The 26,566-nt window shown below is 40.1% G+C and overlaps 1 long non-coding RNA gene across 1 annotated transcript; it reads left to right on the forward strand.

Moving 5' to 3' along the window:
- Nucleotides 1-869: 869 nt before the first annotated feature.
- Nucleotides 870-25,740, forward strand: LOC116276348. Its single transcript, XR_004185799.1, has 3 exons — nt 870-947; nt 4,808-4,965; nt 25,249-25,740. It is a non-coding gene; the product is annotated as an uncharacterized LOC116276348 (long non-coding RNA).
- The last annotated feature ends 826 nt before the right edge of the window (nt 25,741-26,566 follow it).

The following is a 26,566-nucleotide window of genomic DNA, read 5'->3' on the forward strand; positions in this document are numbered from 1 at the left end:
TAGTTTATACAGACTGAAATGTAGTAGTCTACTTTGAGTGGGTCTTTGACTCACGTTCCACATTTTGTAAAAGCATGCATTTGTCATTTGGAAAATATTGGTTCACAGAGTTTTACAAGTCTTCAAAATGTTGACTCATTAAACTTGAGATGCTGTGAGTTTATCTATCACTGATAGAATTTTTGTGGAACAATGAGAGAGAATATTCACAATTATATGAAAAGGGTATTAAAATCCCACTACCTTTGCAAGCTATATATTTGTGTACATCCTCATTTTCTTCATATATGTCAACCAAAAGAACATAACACAACAGATTGAATGCTGAAGCAGATATGATCATCCAGATGTCTTATATTGTTAAACATCAGGCAGATAAAACACATAAACAAATGACTCTAAGTCCTCAATCATTTTTAAAATTGTAGAGTGGTTTTTAGACCAAAATGTTTGAAAACTTATGATCTGGTCTAATCCTGTCTCATTCTGGAGACCTTTGTTCATGCCTCCTCTGATGTTATCTAGCACAATGCTTTTTGAACTTCAATGTGTATGCTGTCTACCTGTGGAAAATGCTAAATAAAATGTGGATTCTGATGCAGTCCCTCTGGGCTGAGGCCTGAGCTCCTGCTTTTCTAACAGCTGCCCAGAAGATTCCAATGCTGCATGGCCATAGGTCCTACCTTAAGTAGCAAGGGTCTAACACATGCTGCCTGCATCCCTCACATAATCCTATCATTTCCAGTCTTGTGACATTTGAGTTACCTTACTTCTATTATTATTATGTTGTTGTCATTACCACCATTATTATTGTATCTTATGAAAATATTATCAAATTGTTGTCAGAAACTGTACTAAGAACCTTATATGTATTTTCTCATTAGTGCTTACAGCATTCCTGTGACATAGGTTCCATTGCTATCTACAGCTCAGGAGACTGAGGAAAGGTAATTTGTCAAGATCTGATACTATGCCCATTTGACTCCATGGCCAATGTTACTAACCACTACATTATAGGAACTTACATCATTTTAATTCCTGTAATTTACTTTCATTTGTATATACCTTGCTTGCCTTTCAGTTTAGATTATATGCTCCATGGGATCAAAACATAAGTATTGTCTCAGCCATCTCTACATTTTGCCCAGTGGTCTGTTCAAATGGTGATGAACAAATAAATCATCATGAATGCTCATGTAACCCTGGGAATCCAAAGTTGTTCCTGTTTGTCTATCTTTAGTAGGATATAAACTCTGGATTATTTATTTATTTATTTTTAAATTTTATCTTTTTTTTGAGATGGTGTCTTGCTCTGTTGCCCAGGCTGGAGTGCAGTGGCGTGATCTCGGCTCATTGCATGCTCTGCCTCCCGGGTTCACACCATTCTCCTGCCTCAGCCTCACTAGTAGCTGGGACTACAGGCGCCCGTCACCACTCCCGACTAATTTTTTGTATTTTTAGTAGAGACAGGGTTTCACCATGTTAGCCAGGATGGTCTCGATCTCCTGACCTCATGATCTGCCCCCCTTGGCCTCCCCAAGTGCTGGCATTACAGGGGTGAGCCACCGTGCCTGGCCTGGATTATTTAAATATTCAGTAGTGATGCTGGATCTGATGAATTTCTATCCTTTTTCTCTAGCTCCTTTGGCCCAAAATGTAGGTCCATGATGTCTTATGAAGGTATTTCCTGAGTACACAGCATGGTTGAACATTTACATTTCTTCTTAACTAATTAATTAATTGGCAATATGTAAAAATGAGGAAATTTTACAAAAAATCCAGATCAATCGCTGTGGCTGAAATGGGGTCTCAATTCCATTTCAGATGAGTTGACTGGAAATGAGAAGCAGTAGCTCTCTTGAGCAGGTTCATGCTCTCCTGCTTGGTACAGGGCCTGGTTTCACCATCCTTGCCTCCACTCCTCAAGTGTCTTCAGTCATTTAAATTTATGTCTCCAATTTTAGGACACAGGCATGCTTTCATAAATATTTTTCTTTCCACCGCCAGACGAAACATAAGTCAAAGAAGCGGTTATTATATTAAAGTCACTTCTACAAAATTCCTGACAGTATTTTTTTTAAAGATCAGCTTAAATCTTTTCTTGTTGAAGTTTCATAATCACCATGTTCTTCAAGGTCTCTGCAGAGGATCCCTAGCAGCCAATTCTCCTCTCTGAGATTTTGCCTTGAGAGGGAAGGAAAATGAAAGCAGAAAGAAAATTATCACCAGGAAGAGTTAAGAAGGGACTAAAGTTTGGGAAATGGCATGGAATGACAATGGGAGATGAATGAATGAAGGAGAATAGACAGAGTGTTTCAAAACTGGGTATTTTTGAAAGTTATCCCTTCTTTTCTTTTGAAGTTCAAAATCATGATTTGTAGTTTGTACCTGAAAGAACAGTTTTTTGAAGGCCCAGGGTCAACTTTGCCTTTCTCTTAAAAGCTTCATCAGGAGAGCCAAGTGTACCCTTAAGGGGGAAGAAAATAGCAACAATTAGCATTTGTATGGGCTTCTTAAAGTTTATAGAGCTCTTTTACTTACCTTAACTCATTTGATCCTCACTACAATCTAGTGAGTAGGTATTATTACCTTTCTATTATAGATAAAGACACCAAGGTTTGAAGCTTCGTCTCACTGGCTCAAGGACACTTATCTATTAAGTAGATAGAATAATCTAACCACATCCTTTGCTCCTTCAATTCTCCGCAGTAGGTTATTGGCATAAAACCACGATGAATGCATACAGTTAAGCTGCATATTGGACTAGAGCTCATTGAGATTAAGAACACTAACTTTTAACTCTGAATCTCCATAAAAACACTTAGTAAATATTTAATTAATTTAATCTAGGTATTACATTTAACGTAATTCTTTTTGTCACTGCAGTTAACTGTACTTAGGGAGGCTTGCTTCTATCTATTCTCAGCCCATCTTTGCTTGAAGTTACGTTTATTTCTTCTATATTTATGCTTATTAAATAAATGATATATAAGTGGAGAACCGATGGCAACTTCATTGCCTTCTAGTTTTTAGCCCTGTTTCTAATGAGGGTGTGTGTATTGTGTGTGTGTGTATATTGTGTGTGTGCATATGTATGGGGTAGAGGGAGACTGAAGCCAAAAATCAAGCTTTATAGATATGCATGTATTTACCCTTATTAGAATTTGGCCTATAGCATTTCTTTTTCATGATTAAAGTTCGAGACTACCCTAGCCAGCGTGGCGAAACCCCATCTCTACTAAACATATAAAAATTAGCCAGGCATGGTGGTGGGCACCTGTAATCCCAGCCTCTTGGGAGGCTGAGGCAGGAGAATTGCTTGAACCCAGGAGGTGGAGGTTGCCCTGAGCGGAGATCATGCCATTGCATTCCAGCCTGGGGGAGAAGAGCGAAACTCCTCAAAAAAACAAAAACAAAAATGAAGGAAATTCTGGGGTAAGATAAAGGATTGTGGAGACTCAAGTTCTTATTTGCAGAGGAAGCCTTCAGGTAGTAGGGCTTCAGGGAGAAGAGGTTGTAAAATGTTTCTATCAGACTTAAAGTCTGTGTTGATGTTAATCCTGGAGAGGTATAATGAGGCATCATATACAACCCCACTTCCCATGATGACCTGAAACAGTCTTTCAGGTTAAATTTTAAAAGAGCCTTGGCTTAGGAAGAAGCTCTTTCAGATGGTTGGGGGGTCTTAGAATTTTATTTGTGGTTCACAGTGAGGAGAGGGCCTTGCCTCCCCACCCTTATTCAATCTGTGTCTTCTATTCCTTCATATGGACAATTAATACTTTCTAATAATTCATAAATTTATGTGCACACTTAATGGCAATTTCTTAGATCCCATTTCTTACTAAATTGCCATCCTTAGGGCTCTTCTGTAGAAATTTTGGAGTCCGAATTTTCTTTAGTCCCAAATGGAAGCTCAGAGACATAACTGTGCATCTTCCTATGGCTGCCACCCAGGCTTCCTGAGAAATTACCCCTCTCATATGGCTGTGTCAAGGACCTCATTACAAAACCACACACGGATCTAGACGTAACCTTAGAAGGTCTGAGTCTGGCAAAATCACATTGTACCTGTGCATTGTACCTGTGCTACTCTTTGGGCTTAAATTTTTGTCCCTTTCCCACACCTCGTTGATAAAATTGCATAACATTTAGCAAATGTTTACCATGTGACAAACGTTTTGCGTACTTTGTCTCTAATCCTCATAAAACCCATGCAAAAATATAATTATCCCTGAGTTATAATGACAGAATTTAGATTCAGAAAGGATGAATACTTAGTTCCAGAACAGGATTTGACTCCAGTTCTGCTCCATTCCCAATCATGTGTTTTTCCTAATATATCATGCTATTGCAGCTTTCTGGTCTTTTTCTGGCTACAATTAACATTTGTGGACCCAAAGCAATTCATCACCAGTAAAATCCAGAGCAATCAGCAGATGCTTCTTCCCCAGAATCAAGGTCTCTCTAGCTTGCTTACTGACTATCCTGCCTCAGGCCTCCCTGCCTCTCTCTGCTTTACATGAAGAGACCCAACCTATTCCTGGGCATGGTGCTTGGATCCTCTGCAAAAGCTGGAATTCTGGCATTGGCTAGCATGAGTTCATTCTGAACACACTTTGCATAATGATGATCAGTATGATTGATAACCAGCAGTTAACAGGAATTTCCTAGGACACTGCATTTCACTCATGTTTCATCACACAGGTCCTCACATAAAAAATGCCAGTCTTTTTCCATGAGATTCCAGATTTTTGAACAGGAGTAAACCCTACAAAATTATTTCTTCTGATCCTTTACTCTGTAGATGACTAAACCAAGGCTTAGCGAGGTGACGTGACTTTATTCACATGTGCTGAGTAGACAGTGGAGGAGGACTAGAATGCAGGTCTCCCAGCTCACCATACAGACCTCTTTCCAGAAACCACACTGAATCCAGAGGACTCCTGTGCAGCCTTCGCCCAGGTGAGTCATCTCTGCCTCTCTCCTGGTCCCAGCTGAACCAACAGCCAACATGGCCATGAGATTTTTCCCAGTCTGAGTGGAAAGCCTGGTGAATGATGAATGTTGATCTAGAGCCCACTGTCCCTGATGAAACTGGAAGGTACCCTGCTGTCAGACAACCTGGTTAGCAATCCAAACAGCAGGGGATACAGGGTCCTGTCAGCTAGAGACTGTCTTCCTGCTGGCAAGCTAAGAGCCTGGAGGCAGTTACATTGTATTTTGTCTCAGAAACAAACTTCCAAATGATCTGAAGCCAAAACTTACTGAACTGCAGAGCAAACAGTGCAGGGCTCTAGTTTAGACATTTTTCTTCTCTTGTCACTGAGAATTTTGAGGTTGGTTTAAAACAAACAAACAAACAAACAAATCTGGAGGAGCAGGAGTGACAGTAGCTGGGACTCATTTTGAAGAAAGTTGGGTGAGAGAAGAGCCGAGTGGAAGACTTGCTTTTCATCTGTGACTGGGGACTTGGGCTGTATTCAGGTGGCCCTCATTTTAACTGCGGGATGCTGGAGAGTCAGGTCACCTCTTCAGGCTGTAACTTTTTCAGTGACAGAATGAGGAGCTCAGGCCAAGCCATCACTAAGATCTTTTCAGATCTTTGGACATAAACCAGATAAATTTAAAAATTTAGTCATATAACCCAAAATGTATCTGAGACATGTCTCAATCAATTTAGAGGTTTATTTTGCCAAGGTTAGGGTTCACTTGGCAAGGTCAGTGACACACTCTTAGGAGGTCCTGAGCACATGTGCCCAAGGTGGTTGGGTTACAGCTTGGTTTTATACATTTTAGGGAGACAGAAGTTACAGACAAACACATAAATTAATATATTTAAGGTATATATTGGTTTGGCCCGGGAAAGTTGGATATCTAAAAGTAGGTGGGGGGATGGGGTGGACAGGGGGCTTCCAGGTCATAGATGGATTAGAAGATTTCCTGATTGGCAATTGGTTGAAAGAGTTAAGCTCTGCTTGAAGAATTGAATTCAGTATAGAAAAATGCTTGTGTTTAGACAAGGCGGTTGTGGAAGCCAGGGTTCTTGTCATGTAGATGAAGCCTCCAGGTAGCAAGTTTCAGAGAGAAGAGATAGTGAATGTCTCTTATCAGACCTTAAATGTGTCAGACTCTCTGGGAAAGACTGGTAAAGGAAGGAGATTCTTACAGAATGCAAATTTCCCCCACAAGAGATAATTTGCAGGGTCATTTCAGAATATGTCAAAGAAATATGTTTTGGGGTAAAATACTTTTATTTTCTTCAGGGCCTACCATCTGTCACGTGATCCTAAACCAGAGTCAGGTTGGAACTCAGTGTCTTATTGCTACAAAGAGTCTGTTTTGTTCATTTTAAGATATCTGTTTTAACGTTAATGCTGGTCAGTTGTGTCTAACCTCCAAAAGGAAGAGGCTATAATGCTGTATATTTGACCCCTAATTCCTATCATGGCCTGAACTAATTTTTCAGGCTTCTTTGGGGAAGCTTTTGCAAAAAGAGGGGTCCATTCAGTTGGTTGGGGGGCTTAGAAATTTATCTTTGGTTTACGACCAGTATCTTCCACCTGCATTTCATTTTCACTCGCACCTTGCATGTGCCCCTTCAAACCTCCAGACCTTTGTAGCTTCCTATCTTCTCTCACCTTCCTGACCAACCTAAACAACTCCTCAGTATCCTCAGACACCTTACCATAACATCATCCTTATGTCCCAACAGCTTCGTTATTATCTGACTAGTTTAGTCACCCATTCCTGAGAAGCTAAGTCTCAATGGGGGAAAAAAAAAGATTTGTCTGGGTGCTGTGGCTCACGCCTGTAATCCCAGCACTTTGGGAGGCTGAGGCGGGTGGATCATGAGGTCAAGAGATCGAGACCACCCTGGCCAACATGGTGAAAATCCATCTCTACTGAAAATACAAAAATTAGCTGAGCGTGGTGGCATGCACCTGTAGTCCCAGCTACTTGGGAGGCTGAGGCAGGAGAATTGCTTTAAGCCAGGAGGCAGAGGTTGCAGTGAGCCAAGATTGTGCCACTTCTGTTCAACATAGTACTGAAAGTTCTAGCCAGACTATTAAGCAGGGAAGAAAAAGTCATCCAAATTGGAAAGAAAGAGTAAAATTATTTCTGTTCACTGGTGATATGATCTGATAAGTAGAAAACCCTAAAGGCACCACTAAAAATTGCTAGAACTAATAAATTCAGTAAAGTAGCAGGATAAGAAGTCAGCACACAGAAATCAGTTGCATTTTTATACACTCACAATAATCTAATGTCAATCAAGAATCTGTTTTGAAAATGTAAGTTTGAAATTCTTACCCTATAACCAAGTAATGATGATGATAATTTACATAAATATACAGCCTATGATTCTAAGAAAAGGGTCTGTTTAAAGACATAGATTTGGAAGTCATTGAGGTATAGCTTGTAGTTAAGGCTCTTTGTGTCAAATTCTATCAATTTCCTTTCCTTCCATGTAAAATGTAACCTAATTTTCACCCATCCTAACTTTCTTTGTACTAGTCTAATAAGCCTTTTTCCTTTCCAGTATCACATATATTCACAACCCGTATTTCCCAATGCAGTCTCTATAGCCACATTTAACTCACATCTCATCTTCAATATGTCGACCCTATGTCTAAATTTTTTCTTGTGTCTGATTTCTTATTACAGGTGTAGACATCACTATTTTACTGCTTTTCCTCAGCTAAAAGCTCATTCATCATTGATTCTTTCATTGCTTCCACCTGTAGCATTCAACTGGTTGTCAACTTTTGCCATATATGGCCTTATAGTGATTCTCATATCTACCCTCCTCTGTGCTTCTCATGACCTCCCAAATCTTAAGCTTGAGTCTGGTGCCTTAGAACAATCAGCCCTCCTGATACTTGACCTCCCAAATCTTATTCAGAATTATATAGCTAACAGTTGACTCTACCAGTCTCCCATCCACCCTAAATTGCAATTCTGTCAGCCTGTGTTCCGTTCCAGAAGCATTCCACTTTCCAGGTATTTAAAATTCCCTAGCCTCAAGTATGTTTAAATTCCACTGGTACTTCATGGATTATCTCCAGTATTACCTCTTCTGGGGTACCTTCCTTGACTCCAACTCAAAATTAATTTCCGCTATCCACTACTTTTATAGTACTCTGTTTATCTATGTTTGCGTTTGGCATAGCCTGACTTTATATCCTGGTATGCATACTTGTGTGTTTCCTTCTCTCTTTGGTGTAAGATCTTTAAGGATAGAAACTATTCTTACTCATCATTGCCTCTTCAAGAACCAACAAGGTAGCTGGCAACTAGGTATCCATTAAATATTGATCCAATTTAAGTTATATATGTGATATGGCTTGGCTGTGTCCCTACCCAAATTTATCTTGAATTGTAGTTTGTGTAATCCCCGCATGTCATGGGAGAAACCAGGTGGAGATAATTGAATCATTGGGGCAGTTTCACCCATTCTGTTTTCATGATAGTGAGTTAGTTCTTACGAGATCTGATGGTTTTATGGGAGCTTCCCCCCTCGCTAGACACTCATTCTTCTCCTTCCTACTGCCATGTGAAGAAGGATGTGTTTGCTTCCCTGTTTGCCATGATAGTAAGTTTCCTGAGGCCTCCCCAACCCTGCAGAAAGGTGAGTCAGTTAAACCTCTTTCCTTTATAAATTACCCAGTCAGTCTCAGGCATGTCCTTACAGCAGCATGAGATCAGACTAACACAATATGTAATTTGGGTTTTTGTAACAGATATTTCCTAAATAATAAATGACATTCCCAATTCCTTACTAAGTTGTTCTTTCTCATAGTTTAAGTAAGGTTTATCCATCTGACTCCATGCTGGGAAAGAAAACACGAATCCTGGCCAGAGGCCCCTTTAGTGTCTAGAATAGCTTGATTGATGTAATTTTCCACCATCTATGAGAAAAGAGGGCTCTCTCTTTTGCTTTGAAGAGGTGTCTTATCAAAAACATTTCTGAGGGATTACCCATTAACTTCAGAACGTTTTATTATTTCCACCTGTGGACTGATTCCAAATTATCCCCCCCCCACAATTTTCTTGTAGTTTTTTCACCTGATAGTCTCTAGGTATTCTACAGTCACCCTCACTATGAGAAGAATAAGTGCTGAAAGTAAGACAGAGGTCACACTCCCAGAAGTGAGGACTTATTCATGCAATATGCATTGATTAAGTGCTCATTGTATATAGAGTAGAATACTAAATGCTGTGGAGGACCACAGAAGAAATAAAAGATGAGGGTTCTGTCTTCTTTTATTTTAAAAAATGGATTTGTAGGGGAGACAAAGATAACATAGATTAAAAACTTGAGAATGACAGTGTATTAGTAAATTACGAAATGTACTTATAATGTAAGTAATGCAAAGGATGGTATTTGAAAGGATGATCCCATCTCAAGGTGATTTGTTCTTTTTTCTTATGTCTTATGCTATGCCCATTTGTCTGCCTGTCCCAGTGCTTCTCCCTTTTACCAACATTAAGTTTATTTTAGATTCTTCCAGAAGACTTCTTTGGCTATTCCAGCCAACAGTTGTGTTCCACTTTTCAACACTATAGCACTTATTGCCTGTTACTCTCAGTTGGCTGTCATCGTGTAATTCCTTATTATCTTATCCATATGCCAGTAAAAATCGTCACTGTATACCGAGGTCCTATTGTGAGGGCTACTATGTGTTAAGCATGGCAGATGGATTATTTCTTGTAAATGCCACAAGACCCTGTGAGGTGTAATTGTTTTGACTGTTATTTTACAAATGGAGAAACAAAACTATTTAATGTACCCCAAACTTCACAGATCTGAATTCCAGTCAATCTAAATCCTAAAAACATACCCTAAATGTACTTCTCTGGAATAGTTCTCAGCATTTTTTGGTGGGTGATGGTAAGGGGAGCATGTCACTCATCCCACTGAAAATTTAGTAAGTTTGATTGCCATTTCTCTCAACATATGATTGCATCTTTTGGGCATAAGAAACCCAGAATAAACTCAACTGAAATCAAAAGAAAATAAGTAATAAAGATGAGGACAGAAATAAATGAATTAGAAAACAGATACAATAAGGTATATAAACAAAGACAAAAGTTAGGTCTTCAAAATTTGAAAAATAAACACATGTACACACACAAAAAGACCCTGGATAAATTGATTAAGAAAACAAGAAAATAAAGCACAAATTAAGAATTTTTGAAATGCAAAGGAGGATGAAATTATAAAAATTTAGAAGAAACATCAGAAATTTAAAAGAAAAGTAAGCATATTATAAATAATAATTTAAGTAAATGATTTTGAACATAAATAAAATGCACACATCCATAGGAAAAAATCTAGGCTCAGCATCATGGTTCATACCTGTAATTCCAGCCCTTTGGAAAGCTGAGGTGGGAGGCTTGCTTGAGACCAGGAGTTCAAGACTGGCCTGGGCAACATAGGGAGACCTCATCTCTACAAATAATTTAAAAAATTAGCCACATGTGGTAGTGCCTGTAGTCTCAGCTACATTGGAGGCTGAGGTGGGAGGATTGCTTGAACCTGGGAGGTCAAGGCTGCAGTGAGCCATGATTGTGTCACTGCATACAAGCCTAAGTGACAGAGCAAGACCCTGTCTCAAAAAAAAAAAAAAAAAAAAAAAAAAATCTAACCAAAATTGACTCAAGAAAGAATAATAATTCTATAATCACTACATATATTGAACCCTGAATTTAAAAAATTTCCACCAAGAAAACATCACAGTATCTAACCAGTGTGGTAAAATGCCATCTTTAAGGAATATATTCCAATCCTATAAAATTCTTTCAGAGGAAAGTATGTAATCCTCCCAAACTTATTTTATGACGCTATTACTATCATAATGTAAACCGGTTAAGGACAGTCCAAAAGAGAGAAAATGAGATGCCAATTTCTCTCAAGAATACAGGTTCAAATGTCCTAAACAAAACACTAGCAAACCTGATCCAGCAATGTTTAAAAGAAATGCATCTTGACCAAGTTAGTCATGATGTCAATTGATTTGACATTAGAAAATGTATCTATATAAATTCTTACATTAATATATTAAAAAAGAAAAATGGTGTAACTCAATTGAAGCCAAAAATTAAATGTCATAGCCATTCATGAATAAAAAAAAAATCACTAAACCCAGAGTAGAAAGAAAGAAACTTCCTTAATCTGATAGTTTTAATTAAAAAACACTACAGCAAAGATCATATTTAATTTTGAAATGATTAAAACATTTCCTTTTAAAAAAAGAATAAAACGCAAGAATGTCTAGCAGCACTTCTGTTCAGCATGTCTCATCACCCACGTGAAAACCCAGTTCCCAGTCCCCACTGCCTTTAAGGTAAAATTCAAGCAGAGATCTCTGAGTGACATGAGCTCTCACGGACCTACCCATGCTCATTCCTGGGTCCTTTCAATCTTTCTCTATGCCCCTTCGCAATTTTTCCCTGAGCAATACCCTAAATAATCCACTGGCATTAGCTCTAACTTAGTGTATCTGCTAGGTAGGTCAGGAAGGACCACTCAAACTCACCAGAAGATGTCTTCTTCATCTCTAAGTGCCAACCCTCTAGACTTGTTTGGAAGTCTCCTAACATGGCATGTGGTTTCAGTCACCACTCTGTACCTCTGCATGTGCCGTCTCCTTCACCTCCTGCCTTCTCTCCTCCCTTCTGCATCATAAATCTGCCACACCCTTCTAAAATGCAATTGGGAAAGTGATCTCCTGAGTGACTATGTCAATGACTGTGGGGGCAGTTACCAACAGCAGGGAGGAGCAAGCTCTCTGGTGACTCTTCTTTTTTTTTTTTTTTTTTTTTTTTTGAGACAGAGTCTTGCCCTGTTGCCCAGGCTGAAGTGCAGTGGTGCGATCCAACCACCACCACCTGGATTCAAGCAATTCTCCTGCTTCAGTCTCCCGAGCAGCTGGAATTACAGGCAACTGCTACTATGCCCGGCTGATTTTTTGTATTTTTAGTAGAGATGGGGTTTCTCCGTGTTGGCCAGGCTGGTCTTGAGCCCCCAACCTCAGGGGATGCACCCACCTTGGCCTCCCAAAATGTTAGGATTACAGGCATGAGCCACCATGCCCAGATGACTCTTCTTACAAGGGCACTAATCCTAGCTGACTTGGGCTTCACCCTCATGACATCATCTAACTGTAATTTCCTCCCCAAAGCCCCACTCCCAAATGTAATTTGACTATTAACTGGAGAATCACTTCATAAATATACAGCCTCCCAGAGTGACTGAAGGATAGCAAGTATTTGGTTGATTTTTTTCTGGCATGTTTATTTTTGAAATAATCCATCATTTCCTCAAAGCCATTTCCAATTATACACATAAAAGAAATTTATCTTTTTTCTTAATGACCATAGTACTTCATCTATGCCTGACTGAAAACCCTGACTACTCTTTATCTTTTATTATAAATTTTTGTCTGTAAATCTTATCTCTCCTATGAAGCAGTAAGCCCCCTATCTAATCTACCTTTATATATCTCAAATAATCTTAACAAATATGTCAGTCTCTCCTGAAAGAAATGAATGAAAATGAACAAAACAATAGATAACATATCAGATACTTAATATGTTCTCTGTGTTATGATAAGCACTTTGCATGTATTATTTAATATACACATGCAAAGCATTCTAAATGGATTCCATTAGTAACCCCTCTACACAAATGAGGAAACAGAGACTCTGAGAGGTTTTGGAAAAAAAAACAATATGTCCAGAGTCACATGACTGTAATTATCAAAACCAGTTTTGCAGGTGGGGCTATCACACAGCCAGTAAGCTTAACTTCTGTGCTCTTATGTCTCCCTACAAACAGTCCTGTAAGAGACAGCAATGAATATAGGAAAGCCTCTGGTTTGGCAATGAACTCTTGCTTTCTTAGTCTGCTTAGGCTATCATAACAAAATACCATAGATTAGGTGTCTTAAACAACAGAAATTTATCTCTCACAATTCTTGAGGCTGGGAAGAAAGTCCAAGATCAAGGTGCTGGCCAAATGGTTTTCATTCTGGGGCCTCTTCTTTTGACTTGTAGGCAGCCACCATCTCTCTGTGCACTCATGTGACTTCTTCTCTGTGCATGTGGGGCTGGTGGGAACAGCGGGAGGAGCAAGCTCTCTGGTGACCCTTCTTATAAGGGCACGAATCCTAGTTGACTTGTGCTTCACCCTCATGACGCCATCTAACTGTAATTTCCTCCCCAAACCCCACCTCCAAATACCATTGTATTAGACGTTGAAGCTTCAACAAATAAATTTTGGGATTTTGAAGGGACACAAACGTTCAGTCAATAACCCCCCTTCCTTATTTAATTAAATTAATTAATTAATTAATTTATTTATTTATTTATTTATTTTGAGACCAAGTCTTGCTCTGTTGCCCAGGCTGGAATGCAATAGTGGGATCTCGGCTCACTCCCACCTCTGCCTCCTGGGTTCAAACGATTGTCCTGCCTCAGGCTCCCAAGTAGCTGGGATTGCAGGTGCCCACCACTATGCATGGCTAATTTTGTGTGTGTATGTGTTTTTAGTAGAGACAAGGTTTTACTATGTTGGTCAGGCTGGTTTCAAACTCCTGACCTCAGATGATCCACCCACCTTTTTTTAAACAATCAACATTTACTTTCTTACAGTTCTGGAGGCTGGAAATCTCAGATCAAGGTGTCAGCAGGTCAGGTTTCTCCGGAGACTTCTTTCCTTGGTTTGCAGACAGCCGTCTTCTCACTGTGTCCTCACAAAGCCTTTCCTCTGTGCATAAGCACCGCTGGTCCCATAACACTTGCAATTAAAATAAAAAAAACAAACAAACAAAAACCTGAATGTTTAACCCAGTTCTTCCTGCTGAGAAAACTCAGGAAATCATTTGCCTGTCAGCCTTAGTCTTCCAAACTGTAAAATAAGAGATGTTATAGGTGGGTTTGAAGGTTGCTTTTACTCTGTGATTTTGTGTGCTATCAAACTTGTTTACCATATTTCCTTAATACAAACACCCTCTTGCAGAGATTCTTTACCGAACTTCCTATGTGATCTAGTTCAACTCACCTCTATGCCTTTACATTCTGTCTTTCCAATTCAAAGCACCTTGTCCCTTGCTCTTGGCTGGTCCAGTCCTACTCTCCTTAAAGACACCACTTCCATCCTGCCTTTCCACGAAGGCCATGCAAGCCCACACTAATCACCATCCGCCCAGAGGAGCATAGCACTTTCTCTTTTACATTGTTCTTTAGCCATTTATTGCATGTTGTTTTGCTGTGGCATTTGAAATAGAAGCTCCTTAAGTTTAAAAATTGTGCCCTTTTTAAATGTTCTACAGCATGTACCACAACCATGGATGCACTATAAAAACATTTTATTATTTACTTGGGGAAAAAAAAATGTCCGATGCTTAACGAAGAGAGAACACTGTGGGAAAATCTAAAGAGTTTACAGGATTAGTTAGAAGCTTTGGTATGACATTGTCCAAGGTCACGGTATATCAGGAAATCAGAATGAGTTATATTGAAATCATGGCCCATAGGGTAGACCTCTGTAAAGGTCTTCTGTTGACACAGCTGCATAATACAAGACAGAATGAGATTCATGTCTATTAAAATCAGCGTTCGTTACTACACAGCCATACAAAAGAGCGAGATCATGTTCTTTGCAGGAACATGGATGGAGCTGGATGCCATCACCCTTAGCAAACTAACCTAGGAACAGAAATCCAAATACCACATGTTCTCACTTATAAGTGGGAGCTAAACTATGCGAACACATGGACACATAAAAGGGAAAAACACACACTGGGGCCTACTTGAGGGTGGTGGGTGGGAGGAGGAAGATCAGAAAAAATAACTATTGGGTACTAGGCTTAGTATCTGGGTAATGAAATAATTAGTACAACAAGTCCCCATGACATGAGTTCACTTATATAATAAACCTGCACATGTACCTCTGAACCTAAAATAAAAGTTAAAAAAAAAAAAATCAGCGTTCCTTGAAAAAAAAAAAAAACTGGCTTTTTTTTTTAAAAGGAAAAAAACAACATCAAAATTCCAAAAACGAGTAACCTACAAGCAATAACACAACAATGACAAAGCCTGTCAACCATCAAAAATGTCAGGAAAATTACAGTTAAAGCAGTGATGAGCACAGATTTTCTTTCCCAAGTATGATCACTGGAGAGAACTGGAGAGAACTGACAGACTGGGCTGTTTGAACAAGCTGGTGATTGGGTCATTTCTCTTTAGCCCTGTCCGGTTGGATACTTGTCCATGATTCGTAGTCTCCTCTCAAAATACAATCATCTCCATCTCCTCCTCTCTTCAATTTATTCCTGTATGTTAGCTTCACTTCCTGCTTCACCAAGGAAAAAGAAACTAAGAGAAAGGAGCTCACTCAACTTACGTAGTTCTCCTTTCTCTGCTGCCTCATCAGGGACTCCTTCCCTCAATTATTCCCCAGATCTCAGGTATGGTCACCTCTCCCATCCTATTCTCTCTCCTAACAGCACTTAAAGAATTTCAAAATCTCTTCTATCTGAATAGAAAAAAAAAATCCCTGCATCTCATTTTTCCTACCCCACCTCTTCTGACCTTCAGCGCCAAACTGCATTAAAAATTGAACTCTCTGCTATCTCTCTCCTTACCTCCCATTATCTAGTTAACCAGTTGCCATCTGCTTCATAACATCATGAACCCTGAAATAATAAACAGTGCTCTCAAGGTCATTAAGCACCTATTTTGCTGTCAGATTCTGTAGAGTTTAGAAGTGGCTTTGAGCTCAGAGGCTCTCGGGTGTGACGCCTAGCTCCTCTGTTTACCAGCTGCTTGACTCTTTGCAGTTGCTTAACTTTAAACCTCATTTCCCACCTATGTAAAATGAATATAACAAATTCTTCATTGGAGGACTGTCCTGATAATTAGGTGAGGAAATGTGTCTGATGACCTTGACCTGATTCCTGTCTACTGTTGATTTCTCTACACCTTTGATCCTGTTGTTGCCTTCCTCCTTCTTGACCTCCTGTCTCTTCTTAGCTTTTAATGTCATGGGTTCTTTTTGCAATGCTAATCATATCCTTCTCCAATGGTTCCCAAAAATATTTAGAAATGTAATAGAAATCATATCAGAGTTGGCTGGACACGGTGGCTGGCGCCTGTAATCCCAGCACTTTGGGAGGCCAAAGCAGGTGGATCACCTGAGGTCAGAAGTTCGAGACCAGCCTGGCCAGCATGGTGAAACCCTGTCTCTAATAAAATACAAAAATTAGGCCGGGCGTGGTGGCTCACACCTGTAATCCCAGCACTTTGGGAGGCCAAGGCGGGCGGATCACAAGGTCAGGAGATCGAGACCATCCTGGATAACACGGTGAAACCCCATCTCTACTAAAAAATACACAAAATTAGCTGGGCACAGTGGTGGGCACCTGTAGTCCCAGCTACTAGGGAGGCTGAGGCAGGAGAATAGCGTGAACCTGGGAGGCGGTGCTTGCAGTGAGCCAAGATCACACCACTGAACTCCAGTCTGGGCGACAGAGTAAGACTCTGTCTCAAAAAAATAAATACATAAAAAATAAAAATAAAAATAAAAAAATAAAAATTAGCTGGATGTGGTGGCGGACGCCTGTAATCCCAGCTACTCGGGAGGCTGAGGTAGGAGAATTCTTTGAACCCTGGAGGCGGAGCTTGCAGTGAGCCAAGATTGCAAGGCTGCACTGCAGACTGACGACAGAGAAAGACTCTGTCTCAAAAAAAAAAAAAAAAAGGAAAAAGAAAAGAAATCAAATCAGAGTGAATATGTTAGCTTAATTGCAGGTCGAACTGTATTAGAGACTTCTTGTATGTCAAAACTGAGATTTCTGTCACTTTCCTCAAAGTCTAAAGGAGTTTGGACCCACATGAAATCATAGCTACATCTGACCCAGCCAGTTATACTTTTCAGTGCAGACCTCGCCACCTTCATCCCTCTTCCTCATCACAGGCAGCTTGCACTTACCTTTTTTTCTTAGAATCTTTTTACTAAATCACTTTGTTTAGTTGTTTAAGAAACATTTTACATATGCACAACCTGCCAAGGCAGATTTTCCCACAAGTTTTATGTTGTGCAAAAATTTGGTAAACACCTTTACACTAGGTTTTCACGGCTGAAATGCAATACATTTTGACCTCTATTCTCTTGTTTTGTTTTTGCAAGTCATGGGAAAATACTTATGTAACAGCTTGTTCTTTATAGAAATTATGCTGATGGAGCTCTGATCTTCCAGCCATAAGCTGGGTCTGGATCCAGCCAATGTACAGTAGCTTCCCCTTACCCACAGGGGATACTTCCAAGGCCCCCAGTAGATACTGAAACTGTGAATGACATCGAGCCCTATGTATGCTATGTTTTTTACTACACATACATATTTATTGCTGTGGTTTGGATATGGTTTGTTAGGCTTGATCAAGTCTCATGTCACAATTTGATCCGCCATGTTGGAGGTGGGACCAGATATGAAGTGTTTGGATCCTGGCGGGGGATTCTTCATGAATGGCTTGGTGCCTTTCTCCTGGAAGCGAGTGAGTTCTCACTCAGTTCTCATGATAACTGATTTTTTCAGAGTCTGACACCTCCTCTTGTCTTTTTATTTTTTCCCGAGCACAATGCCTTTTCTCCTTCTGCCTTCGAACATCAGACTTCAGGTTCTTCAGCCTTTGGACTCTGGGACTTGCACCAGCGGCCTCTGTGGGGCTGTCAGGCATTTGGCCTCAGGCTGGGGGCTGCTCTGCCAGTTTCCCTGCTTCTAAGGTTCCACCCTTGGGCTGGCTCACTAAGTTTGTGGGGCTTTTCATGTTCAGAACATCATGATGCTCATCACATCATGAACCCTGAAATAATAAACAGTGTTCTCAAGATTGTTAAACACCTATTCTGTTGTCAGATTCCGTAGATATTGGAAGTGGCTTTGGGTTCATATACTCTCGGGTGTGATCCTAGCTCCTCTGTTTAGCAGCAGTTGGCTTCTATCATTCCCCACTTGCAGAAATAATTTAAATCTATCTGGTGGTGGGATCTTACCTTTACGGTCGTGTGAGCCAATTCTCTCTCTTTTTTTTTTTTTTTTTTTTTGAGACGGAGTCTTGCTCTGTCGCCCAGGCTGGAGTGCAGTGGCCGGATCTCAGCTCACTGCAAGCTCCGCCTCCCGGGTTCACGCCATTCTCCTGCCTCAGCCTCCCGAGTAGCTGGGACTACAGGCGCCCGCCACCTCGCCCGGCTAGTTTTTTGTATTTTTTAGTAGAGACGGGGTTTCACCGTGTTAGCCAGGATGGTCTCGATCTTCTGACCTCGTGATCCGCCCGTCTCGGCCTCCCAAAGTGCTGGGATTACAGGCTTGAGCCACCGCGCCCGGCCGAGCCAATTCTCTTTAATAAATTCCCTTTCAAATATATGTTTTCTATGAATTCTGTCCCTCTGGAGAAGGAAGGCTGACTAATACACCTACGATAAAGTATAATTTATAAATTAGGTAACAACAATAAAAAATAATAAAATAGAACATTATAACAATACACTGTAATAAAGTTACATGAATGTCTCTCTCTCACGACATCTGATTGCACTATGCTCACCCTTCTTGTGCTGATGTGAGAAGATACAATGCCTTTGTGGTGAGATGAAGTGAGACAAATACTTAGAAATTGTGACGTAGTATTATTAAATAAAATAAGGGTGACGTGAATACAAGCACATCATAGTTCATGATAAGCACTGCCGTATCATGACCATTGATCTGATAACCGAGACAGTTGCTAGTTGACTCATGACATCTGATGACATCTATAGTGTGGATTTGCTGGACAAAGGGATGATTCATATCTTGGGTGTGACGGAGCTGGACTGGGAAAGATTTTATCACTCTACTCAGAACAGTGCACAATGTAAAACTTACGAATTGTTGATTTCTGGAATTTTCCATTTAATATTTTCAGTCTGTGGTTGACCTTGAGTAAATAAAACTGTGGAAAAGAGACAACTGTATTAGCTGGCAGAGAGAAAAATGAGACTTGCTTCCTTGAACAGCCCCCACAAACTTAGCGGAAACCATAAAATTTCTATGTTGCCCATTCATGGACACTCACATGTTGGGTAAGGGTGTGAGGCTTCTGGAGTTTCCACATATACAGGATAGTCCAGGAGCTACCTCTACAGGACATGGCAAGACAAAGGTAGAAGCAAGTAAGTGTCCTGTGCAGGACCTTTGCAAGCAGTGGGCACTTGCTTAAATTTTACCATGTGATTTCAAAGCCAGTCCCACATTCCAATTGTACTGTTTGTTGTTGTTGTTGTTGTTGTTTCATTTTGCTTTCAATAGCTTCTAAGCAGGATACTAATTCTGTAATGAACCAATCCTTAGGCTATACAATGATAGAAATAGTTTCTATTAGAGGGATGCCTCACTGGCTGTGCTCCAAAGAAGTTCTGTTTGTATCAGAATTTTTCAATTTGAAATATGTTTTATTTTATTATAGATTCAGGAGGTACACGTGCAGGTTTGTTACATGGGTGTGCTGTGTCATGCTGGGGTTTCAGCTTCTAGTGAACCCATCACCAAAATAGTAAACCCAATAGGTGGTTTTTCTAACCCTGGTCCCCCTCCCTCCCTCCCTCACTGTTTTTGGAGTCCCTGATGTCTATTGTTTCTATCTTTATGATAGTACTTACCCATTGTTTAGTTCCTGCATGTAAGTGAGAACATTTGGGCTTTTTATCTTGTATGATTTCGCTGAGGATGATAGCCTCCAGCTGCGTCCATATTGCTGCTAAGGACGTGAACGTGTTCTTTTTTATGCCCGTGTAGTATCCGCTGGTATATTTGTTACACATTTACTTTATCCAATCCACTGTTGGCAGACACTTAGGTTGATTCCATGCTTTTGCTCTTGTGAATAATGCTGTGATGAACCTATAAGTGTGTGTGTCTTTTTTATAAAACAATTCTTTTCCTTTGTACCCATTAATAGGATTACTGGGTCAAATGATAGTTCCATTTTTAGTTCTTTGAGAAATCTCCGTACCCTTTTCCATAGGGGTTGAACCAATTTGCATTCCCACCAACAGTATAAGCGTTCCCTTTTCTACACAACCTCACTGACATCTGTTATTTTGTGACTTTTTATTTTTATTTATTATTATTATTATTATTATTTTTTGAGACAGAGTCTCGCTCTGTTGCCTAGGCTGGAGTGCAGTAGCATGATCTTGGTGATCTCGGTTCACTGCAAGCTCCGCCTCCCAGGTTCACACCATTCTCCTGCCTCAGCCTCCCATGTAGCTGGGACTACAAGCTCCTGCCACCATGTCCGGCTAATTCTTTTTTTTTTTTTTTTGTATTTTTATTAGAGACAAGGTTTCACCATGTTAGCCAGGATGGTCTTGATCTCCTGACCTCAAGTGACCCACCTGCCTTGGCCTCCCAAAGTGCTGGTATTACAGGGGTGAGCCATCACGCCCGGCCTACTTTTTGACTTTTTAACAATAATCATTCTGGTTGGTGTGAGATGGTATTTCATTGTGGTTTTAATTTGCATTTTTCTGATGATTCGTGATGTTGAACATTTTTTCATGTTTGTTGACCACTTGTATGTCTTCTTTTGAGAAGTGTCTGTGAGATGGCATATTCTATAAGCAGTTGAGAATATCAGAGTACTAAGAAAACAATTCTGGAATAAGAATTATAAGGCCTCTCATGGCTGTAATCCCAGCATTTTGGGAGGCCAAGGCAGGCAGATCACGAGGTTGGGAGTTCAAGACCAGCCTGGCCAATATGGTGAAACCCCATCTCTACCAAAAAAATACAAAAATTAGCTGAGCATGGTGGCATGTGTCTATAGTCCCAGCTACTCGGGAGGCTGAGGCAGGAGAATCACTTGACCTGGGAGGCAGAGGTTGCAGTGAGCGAGATTGCATCACTCCAATCCAGCCTGGGTGACAAAGCAAGACACCATATCAAAAAGAAAAAAAAAAAATTATAAGGCATCTATTTTACTACCCAGTGTGACACTACCTACCTAGGTAGTCACAGCTTTGGACAAGTCACACAGGTCTATAAAAACCTTTGTTTAATTAACAGTAAAATGGGAAGTTTTGATAACTAGATTCCATTCAGTTCTATAAATTCTTTGAGAAAGAATTCAATGTGTACCTATTTAGACAGTTTGGGTTTGGGAATGTTAAACTGTGTTAGAGCCAAGACTCAACTCCATTCCCTTTGCCATATATTCTGGAATTGGTGCCTTACCTATTTCTTTGCAATGAGCAGAAATATTGGCAAAGCTATGTTTCTTAATGCTGGAGAGCTGCTTTATATAACCCTATCTAGAAGATAATGCCTTTTCCTCTACTAAAAATCTTGACAGAAACAAATCTTTTGACTATAAGGAAACCCAGAGCTGCAATAACCTTGCAATAATCAGTTGGGTTAGATTCTAAGACGAAGATTCTCGTAGCATGCAGTTGGCCAGAGGAACCCTAACTGTTGCTGCATTGGTGTCAATATGCAATTATGAAATAAAGCAGTAGGATGTATACAGTTTGGTTTGAAGGTGAGCTCTTAATCCAAAATCAAATTTCTCCTGGAGGAGCAGAGTACTAGGAGGTGGCTTTCTTCTACTAAGTGACCTGGGCTGTGTGGCCATCCAACCACATGCATGGAGAAAGAGCATATCTCAGTGGCCATGAGATTCCGTAGGATTGCACCTTAGCTTAACGTTAAATTTAATCTTCTTTGGTAAATTCAAAATCATATATCATATGTAATAGTTCAGTTAACCCAAAAACATGCCTCTGGCAGGTACTATATGCCTGGCACTATGGGAAGTTTCAGAGGTATAGCTATAGCTGCAAAACTACAAGCTACTGCCCCTGCCCAGGAATAACCGATTACACAGAACTTCTCATGTAAAACAACATTGCTACGAGTGACTATTTCATGACTGTAGAAAAAAGTGGATGAATTTACCTAATTGTAGATGACCTAGGAAAAGTTTCTTACACTTTCTTTGTGTCCACTACTTTATCTGATAAAATGGAAATAACAATAATAATAATACACACTTTTAGCGTTTATTAGGAAGATTAAATGAATTGATACAGGAAAGTGTTCAATAAATATTAGCCTTTATTATTAGTTGGGGTATAAAATATGTATGCACATAAAAATCAAAAGATAAAATTCTATGATGAAATAATAAATGATCCAAATTGGGATTTCCTGGGGTGAAATAGATAAAGTACAAAGACAATCTGAGTAAGAGAAGCATCAGTATGGGGGGAGCCTATGCTTGGATGGGGCCTGGAAGGATGAGTGGGATGTGGCTGGGCAGATGGAGGGGATGGCAAGATGGTAAGCTGTGAATGATTGAAACTTCAGTATCAGTTTACTACACACATGAATATTTAAGAATTCAACTTTCAGGGTGCTATAGACATCTACATATAGAATGTTGAGATAAATATAGGCCTGTATAAGTTAAATTATTGGAGAGACTCTATCTTCATGTTATTGTGTGCACTCACATACACGCACGTGCTTCACTTTTCAAATGCATAGCATGGAGCAGGCACGAATCACATCTTCCCCAGTGATTCAGGAACAAGGGATAAATACGATCTTCTAATAATTTTGTACATTTGTTTTTAATAATACTAGATTGCATCCTAAAATTTGTCTGGCTGATCTCAAATATAATCAAGTATACTAAAATAAGTAAAGTAAGATAAATTATAATTTATTAATTATATCAAACAGTATTTTTCTAGGTAATTGCATACCCAGTAAGGGGATCACCTATGAGAGTATCAACAGTGATACAGGAAGGGTGCACATGAAAGGGAGGAGGGACTGTGGTAAGATGACTATAATACCCTAAGGGTTAACATGAAGAATAAGAGGATCTGAAGTACTGAGGCTTCCTTCAAGTATCATGACAATGCATTACATCTTTATTTACTCAACACCTATCAGTGACTATATTACATGATGAAAATGCAGCACAGATTAGAAATAAACATGTTCTGCCTAGCTGCTTAATCAATATTGTATGATTAAGTTGTCTAATCACAGTATATAATTATACATCTTTGTAGAGCATAAAATAAATATACAAAGAGTACATTTCAGGGTCTCTGTAGCTACTTGGGGGAAGGAAGATCAGAGTTTGTTAGTATGACAGCTACAACTGGAACCCATCTAGCATACAACTGGGAAATTCTCTGCTGTTTTCAGAGAGGAAGACAGAAATTCTAGTCATCTTCGGACAAGATGAGGGATAAGTTGGCTGACTGGGCTCTGGCTACCATGAGCTCATGTTAACAAAGAGCCTCCATGGTCAGGTGCATTGGCTTAAGCCTGTAATCCCAGCACTTTTGAAGGCCAAGGCAGGCAGATTGCTTGAGCTCAGGAGCAGATTGCTTGAGCTCAGGAGTTTGAGACTAGCCTGGGCAACATGGTAAAACCCCATCTCTACCAAATACAAATAAATTAGCTAGACATGGTGGTGCATGTCTGTGGTCCCAGCTACTCAGGAGTTGAGGTGGGAGGATCACTTGAGGTCAGGACGGGGAGGTTGCAGTGAGCCAAGATCACGCCGCTGCACTACAGCATGGGCGACAGAGTGAGACCTCGTCTCCAACAAAACAAAACAAAACAAACAAAACAAAACCACAAAGGACCTCCTCAAATCATTCACATGTATCCTCAGGGTGAAAGATGTGCGGGATTATTTGGCCAAGCCACACTCTCTAACACCTCCTTCTCATGTCCATCTGTGTGCACAAATAGACACACACACACACACGTGCATGTATGCACACACACTCATCAAAGCCATTTCTGTTGCCTGTGCATTGAGAAATAATTGCAAGTGTTGCCCCCTGCCCTTCTTCATTACCCATGCAAAAGGTAGAAGAGCTCAAATTCATTACAAAAACCTGGGACTGCGCAAGAAGTCTTGAATTTGTCCAAGTCTCCCCAACATTGCCCAGGGCAGAGAAACCAGGTCTGCTGCTTGAGTCTCTCACATATCAGTTTTCAGGATTAAGTAGAAATAATCCTCCAGGCTGAAATGAAGTATTCCACGGGACAACTCAGTTGTCAATGCATATATTCCACGTACCCCAAACTGTGGGCAATTGAGCAATTTCTATTTTGCAATGATAAATACAAACAAATACTAATTGAATGTCTGATAGATCTCTGTGCTATATTTGCATTGAGCATTGCTGAAATAAAAAAGGCTGTGAAGGTGCATACAGCCTAATGTAAAATGCCCATTAATTAGGTAAATTACAGGGTGATGAGTGCTTCCCGGGGGGTACCTTGAGAACATATTGCAGGGGATCTGCTCAAATCAGTTCTCTACATGGACGTGATTCTTAGGCTGAAGGATGAGAAGGGCTTAGCTGAGAGAAGGGTAGTGGGCAGGAATATCATCATGTTCCAAACCAAGGGAACACAGGTGCATAAGAACAAATTGGAGAAGAAAGGCTGTTAAAAAATTTGAGTCCTGTAAAGGATGTGTCTGTTTGATTCTGAATCCACTTCCTGTGAGTTTGTTGTCAGCCTCAAGGTACTGACCCATAGGGATGACATAACAAGGTTCATTTGCCCTAGGCTTCTGTTTGGCCAATAGGGAGCTTTGGCAGATATAAGAGGGAGGGTGGAAAGTGAGTACAGGCTATTAGTACCTTTTCTCTTTCTAGGTTGCCTTGGGTTGGTTGTGTCCTTTGATCAAAGGTCACTACTCCTTTCAAAGTGGCATTCTCTGCCTACTTCTGCCTTTCCTGTTTGGGATTGCTCATTCTCTCTTCATCCCTTCTGGCCTAACTGATAGCCTGTTACTGGTCCCAGGTAACTGTATGGATCTTCGGAGACGTCCTACACCTAGCTACACCATTGTCTATGGCCCATTTATCATCTAATATTTTAATTTGGATGTGCCATCTGTTTCCCATTAGGATGCTAACTGATGCAGTTACAGAGCCGAATTCTGTTCAGAATAGCTATGTAATGATCTCAAAACCAAAGAAACCTCAGTTTATCTGAACCCCTTTTAACCAGGAGTGGTCATACAACATAATTCAGGCCAGTGAGATGCAATCAAGCATTGCAAAGGGGAGATTTCTAGAAATGTTCTTTAAAAAGGGGACCATCCCAGATGGTTTGTCTCTCTGTTTCTTTAGCTCTTTTCTCTTTTTTTCTTGGACAGTGGACACAGCACCCACATTTTGAGCCTCAAATGAAAACAATCAACTAAGGATGGAGCAGAGAGCCAAGAAGGAGTCTGTGAGCATTAAGGCATTGAATGGTCACAATACTAGCCGTGACCTGTTAATTTCCGGATTACAGTTACGCAAGGAAAGTAAAGCCACATTTGAATCAGTCACTGTGATTGGGTTATTGTCCACAAGCAACCGATACAATTGTAACTGATAGTACTTTTCTCCAGTTCTGCTTGCCTTATACTGGCTGTATATATAATTTTCCTGGTTTCTTTCTGTTTCAATGTCTCAAATCTGGAACTCTGTTTATTGGCTTCTCTAGCTTTTGATAACACTTTCTTCTTGCTTCTCATTTCCAGGTTCCTCAATCTCGTACCTTTTAAGACTACCCATCTAGAAGAGATCGTGAACAGACATTTCTCAAAAGAGGACAGACAAGCAGCCAAGAAACATGTGAAAAAATACTGAACATCACTGATCAGCAGAGAAATACAAATCAAAACCACAGTAAGAAACCATCTCATACCAGTCAGTCTCATACCATCATCATTAAAACATCAAAAAATAATAAATTTTGACTAGGTTGCAGAGAAACAGGAAAGCTTCTACACTGTTGGTGGGAATGTAAATTGGTTTAGCCACTGTGGACAGCAGTTTGGATATTTCTCAAAGAACTAAAAATAGAACTACCATTTGACCCAGCAATTCTCTTACTGGATGTATACCCAAAGGAAAATAAATTGTTCTATCAAAAAGACACATGCGCACGAATGTTTATTGCAGCACTATTCACAATAGCAAAGAATGGAATCAATCTATGTGCTCATCAATGGCAAATTGGATTTAAAAAAAGTGGTACATATACATCATGGAATACTATGCAGTCATTAAAAAACCCCAAAATTATGTCCTTTGCAGCAACATGGATGCAGCTGGAGGCCATTATCCTAAATGAATTAATGCAGAAACAGAAAACCTAATACTGCATTTTCTCACTTATAAGTAGGAGCTAAACATTGGGTACACATGGATATAAAAATGGAAATGATAGACACTGGAGACTCCAAGGGGGAGGAAGGTGGGAGAAGGGGAAGGGTTGAAAAATTACCTGTTAGGTTTTCTTGTTTGTTTGTTTGTTGTTTTTTGAGACAGAGTCTCGCTTTGTCTCCCAGGCTGGAGTGCAGTGGTGCAATCTCAGCTCCCTGCAACCTCCACTTCAAGAGTTCCAGTGATTCTCCTGCATCAGTCTCCCGAATAGCTGGGATTATAGGCGCATGTCACCATGCTGGGCTAATTTTTTGTATT

The sequence above is a fragment of the Papio anubis genome, chromosome 8 (genome assembly GCF_008728515.1).
Source record: "Papio anubis isolate 15944 chromosome 8, Panubis1.0, whole genome shotgun sequence".
Taxonomy (NCBI): domain Eukaryota; kingdom Metazoa; phylum Chordata; class Mammalia; order Primates; family Cercopithecidae; genus Papio; species Papio anubis.